The sequence below is a fragment of the Zea mays genome, chromosome 9, assembly GCF_902167145.1.
Source record: "Zea mays cultivar B73 chromosome 9, Zm-B73-REFERENCE-NAM-5.0, whole genome shotgun sequence".
Classification (NCBI taxonomy): domain Eukaryota; kingdom Viridiplantae; phylum Streptophyta; class Magnoliopsida; order Poales; family Poaceae; genus Zea; species Zea mays.
Window position 1 is genome coordinate 71,437,342 of NC_050104.1, and position 5,484 is coordinate 71,442,825.

Consider the following 5,484-nt stretch of genomic DNA (forward strand, 5'->3'; position numbering starts at 1 on the left):
GGGGGTCAGCTGATGAAGGTATATTTCAAAGTTCTTTAGAACCTCCCCTATCATGTCATTTAGGGGGAACCGATGCCCTGCTCTGAAGAAGCTCTTAAAGACGATAACTTCGTCCTCCCTCGGCTCCAGAGTTATCTCCTCCCCAGCAAATCGAACAAGATTGCTCTCAGACTTCCCGAAATAGCCCAGTTTTTTCATCATAGTCATGTCATCTTCTGTTACAGTGGACTTTCCAAATTCAAGATGACTAGGCTTTGCTGGGTTCAGAATGCTGTTATCCTCTTCACTTTCATTATCACTCTCACCCTCAACCACAGTTTGTACAGCTTTGGCGTTGGAAGCACCTTCATCAGTAACTTCCCCTGACACAACTAGACCTGATCGCTTCATTACTTCTGATATGGGCGCTATTTAGAGCTAAGTTAATTAGCTCTTGTCCCTCTCTAGACCTCCTCTCTCCTATTTTTGTTTAGAGCTAAGTTAATTAGGTTAGGGATTAATTATTTATTTTGTCAAAACTTATGTGAGTCATGAAATGTTGCATCATGGTGAGCCTAAATTATTCTTTTGTTTGATGCACATGTTTGAATTATTTGAATTTGAATTTGTGGTTGAATTTGAATTGAGTTCACTAGAGAAAATAAAAACAAAAGCAATTAGAAATTCGGAGGAAAAGGGAAAACCAATTCCAACTTGATAATTATGATGTCACTCGTTAATGATAATATTGTTTCGAAAATGAAATTTGTATTATAATGTTAATCCGATGGTTAAACAAGATCATTTCGTATTAAATGGAACATGGAGTGACCACCCAGGATAACAGTGCAACATCGAGTGCTAATGTGGCTCTGGCTTTGGTAATTAGCTCTATAGACTTAGTGCTTAGCAACCCTACCTGAAAGATGGGCAAGAGGGGGCGACAATTGTTTGGTGGCAGCTCATGTTAACATGGGGTGGTAGTCTTGGCTAAGTTACCTCGCCTAGAGGGCCATTAATACTGACGTGGAAACCTTAGCGGGTGGCTTTGTACTAAGGATATTTTGTGAAAGCCTCATAGTGGATCCCTATCCATTCACCTAGGAAGTGTTTACTGGTCCGATCAACCCAGGATAGAGGGGATACATGGCTTGTGGGTAAAGTTGTACCACCTATGCAGAGTGTAAACCTGATATGCCAGTCGTGGTCACGGTTAAGAGCAACCTAGACCCTCACATGATTATTGAACTTCAAGATGGAAAATAAATTGTGATCTGATGATTCATAAATGGTTTGCTTAAGTGGTTTCACTTATGTGCTTTTGATATAACTTTGTACTTATGTTTAATTGGAAATTTTGGGATACACTTACAATTAGTAAGTCAGGCGTTGTTAATAAAATATTGACCAACTAAAATGCTTACCGCTTATCCTTAGCCTACCTTGTTAACCTTGCATTCATTCCTCCCACTTACTAAGCCTCGACCATAAGTGAGCTCACCCCTTGCTAATATTTTGATCAAAGGGTGATGAAGAAGACTTTGCAGATGATGTTGACAAGTACAAAGTCTAACGATGCGCCATTCACCTTCCTATGGAAGAGTGTTCATGTTTTATCCGTTGTACTTTGATGATGATACTTTTTAAGACACTATGGTCTGGATGATGTAATAAAGTTACTCTACTCCCTTTTATGCCTTTATTGCATTGTCTTTTGATATATTACACTTGTGACATCAACATATGTGTGGAAAATGGATCCTGGCACACATATGTGATGCATTCGATTTTGCCCCCAAAACCAGTTGTGACATTTGGGGAGCTGGAGAAGGTGGGTGTCTTGTGGCTCGTAAACTCATGATGCTTATCCCTAGGTGGTGCTGGTGGTGGTGGCTGTTGCTGGTCTTGGCGGATCTGAGCTTGCATCTCTGCCATAGAATTAGCCATCTATTGCAGGAGCTGCATCTGAGCGGCAACCACAGCTTCGGTCCCATTGGGGGGAAGATTCGGAGGAGGTTTCATCTCTAGTTGTGGATTAGGTACCACCCTCCTTTGACAAGTATGAGCAGGTAGATCGAGACCGCCTCCCTTCCGGGTATTGACCATATGGGTTAGATACATAGGGTAAGATGGATTTGCAGATCTCTACTACTCTATAAGGCTCCAATGTGGGCGTCCACATCTGGTGCACCATGCCTCCGCCTTTGAGATTATCACGCCCGCGGCCCCGCCTCCCAGGATCCGCTTGCCTTTGCATCCCGCCATTGTTGCTGCCATTCTTGCGCTCGCCCCCCTCCATTCTCGCCTCTCCAATCTGCGCCCTTCCATCGTCGCAACGCACCGATCCACTTCCATTTTGCGAGAAGGGCGAGCGTGTGTGGGCCTTCACAGAGGCCGGTGGTTCAATTGGAAGATCAGCCACAGGGGGCAGGACCTAGGGGCAGGGGGCAGGACTCCGAACTGCGCCGCCAGCTATTCTTATCCTTCCCCATCGTCGGCAATCCCACGTGCTCTGGTGTCTAGAGCTACGAGATTCCCAAGTAGCGGCGTGCTGGCGTCACCTAGGCGCGTAGGCGGCCAGCAGGCAGCTGTTGTCACCCCTCCACCTGATTGTCGTCCATCCATGGTACACCTAGCCCGTGGCTATCATCCCTACACGACTGCACCTCCACATACCACAGGTACCATCGTATGTGTTGAGTTACAGTTTTCTTTGTTTTCTTTCTGAACAGTGATGCAAGATGAACACACATGTGCTGGTCCATTTTATTGCTATGAAGGATGATAGAATATGCATAGGAGAGGGGACGCAGGATGCACACACCTGTAATGAAAAATTGGTTACACTTTAAACCAAGTTTGTTAGTATAAGCAGGCCAGGGGTAGCCAACGATACTCCATGTTATACATTATAAAATGTTGTTGTATTGATTAGCATTATCTTTTTATTTTTACATGAAAATTCCTGTTGCATTTTTTCCTAGTGGTTCATTTTTTTGTTCTAAGCTTCTACCTAGGCTTACTTTATGTGTGTCACCATTTAAAAATCTAAAACATTTTGTTCGTGGTGCCACAGGGAAAACAAAAATCTCACAGGAACAACATGATATGCCAGTGTAAATACCCATCTTGGAGTTATTGAGTTTATGCCTTGTAAACAGTATCTGAACATTAAATGAGTCCATAGGCCAAAAGGGAAAATGCAAGATAAATATTTTTAACAAATCTAAAAACTCCATAAAACCCATAACACTATAATTGAACTTGTAGCCAATTAGCTGCAAGCTATATTCATACACAAATATGAATGCCTTGATAGATGAATTTGGGTAACTTTTTTCATTTCCTTCTAGAGGAAAGTAGAAGAGATGATATGGAATCTCTTTGTTATGTGCTCATGTATTTCTTAAGAGGAAGGTATGATATTTTTTCTTCACCATAATTTCATATATTCTTGGGCACATAAAATTTTATTTTGTCATTTTGGAATCCCCCAGTCTTCCTTGGCAAGGCCTAAAAGATGGCACAAAGAAGCAGAAGTATGATAGGATTAGTGAAAACAAAATGCCAATGTTGGTTGAGGTACTTAATTATTTAGATCAAGGGACAATGCAACACAAAGTTCCCATGATCACATCACTTATGTGTTGTTCAAACAACATATTATGATATCAATTGCCTGTGTAAATAACATGTCAAATTTCTAAACTGGTCCTCTGTAAATCATATCCATAAGAGTTTATTACATATTTTCATTACTGTAGAACAATACGATTTGAAGATAAACCAGATTACTCCTATTTGAAGAGACTCTTCCGTGACCTATTTTATCCGTGAGGGTATGGTTAAACATTAGAAATGTATAATTCATGTTCCTTGCACCTATATTTTTTGTGGCTTTTTCTGGATACTTGCAGGGTACCAACTAGATTATGTATTTGATTGGACCATTATGAAGTATCCTCAGTTTAGAGATAAAATCAAACTTTAGTTATACACACATGTAATTCATTTCCAGCTCACCATTAACCAATGCGATTTTCACTGGTTTGTGTTGGCATTATCGACATAGTGTTTGGGCCGTGCCGGATCTACTATTACTAATGCCGATTCATTTAGCCATCAATATCTCTTCGAGCCACAGCTCGCCATTGGTTCGATGTTCTGATCTCCAAGACTCCAAGGTGTTTCTTATAGGTCCAACTTTTTTTTTGTAGTGCAAGGTTGCCTGTTCTCGTGGCCTAAGGCAAGCCTGACTTGCAAACTCTTCTACATGAGAATGACCCAAAAGAAAGTCCATGAACTATGCCACTTCCCCTGCTTGCTATACTGCTCAAACATTTGATGCCAACCTTGAGCATAAAGTTGGTGTCAAATGGTTTGTTTTGACATAGTTGGTCCCAAGGTTTGGACAGGTTTCAATAGTTATCTTATTTAAATAAGATGTATCTATGTGATATATTAAATTTGTAGCAACGCACGGGCACATAAATAGTAAGATAAATAAGTATGAAACACCCAACCTTCAGGTCATGATCTGTTGGATCACAATAGCTCAGTAGATTAGAGGGTCACCTACCTAATACTACTACATTACACCTATGGTGGTACATGCTAGGATGCCCTACTATACTATTTCACTCAATCAAAGAAGCGAATCAAGCAATTATCATCACAACAAACATTCAAACACTTAAATATTGATAAAAATAATATATATTATTTTTTGTGTTAGGTCTCCTATCTCTTTAGGAAGTCATAGATATAGGATTCCAAAGTGTGAAATCCCTTCAGTCTTTCTAGAGTAGAAAAGGTAAGAGAAGTCAGAGTAGAACAACCAAAAAGTGAGGAAGGATAAAGATAAGTGTAGAAGAACCAGAGTAAAGGTAAGATGTGTAACACCCCAGGTGTTACCCAAGGCCCTAGCTCAATACAAGCACTCATGGCCTATTATCACATGTGTTTAAGTAGAGGAGAAGGAGCACCAAAACTTTAGAAACCATGGGTTAATTAAGGAATGATCATGACAAGGGAAATACCCAAGCTTTTCATACATCTTCACCTTAGAGAAAGTGGCTCAAACCCCATACCCCCTCTTGAGCCATTAGACCCCCAAGCACTGGACTAATGGAAAGGATAAGCAAATGAACATTTCATGACTTAAACCCTTTACCAAAGTTGAAGTACATTAATATACCTACAAGAAATAGTAAATAAGGTATTCCAAAAAGGTCCCACAAAATGCTGAAATTCAGCCCCCAAGAGAAGAATGCCCTAGGGCAACCAATTTTTCTCTAAGTCAAAAACTAGCCTTCTTCCAAAGATCATAGATGTTCACCTAGTTGCTAGCGCCAAATCCATGAGGTCCAATTGACAAAAAGGTGCCAAATTACCTAAGGAACACACTGAAAAAGTTTGAACCGAAGCCAAGACCTTTTGACACGGTTTGACATGAGTTTTGTCTCGGGTTGAACAGTGCCGACAACACTGACTTGGCACCCCCAT

General features: G+C 40.8%; 1 pseudogene; it reads left to right on the plus strand.

Moving 5' to 3' along the window:
- Positions 1-2,085: 2,085 nt before the first annotated feature.
- Positions 2,086-2,679, plus strand: LOC111590162 (uncharacterized; annotated as a pseudogene).
- The last annotated feature ends 2,805 nt before the right edge of the window (positions 2,680-5,484 follow it).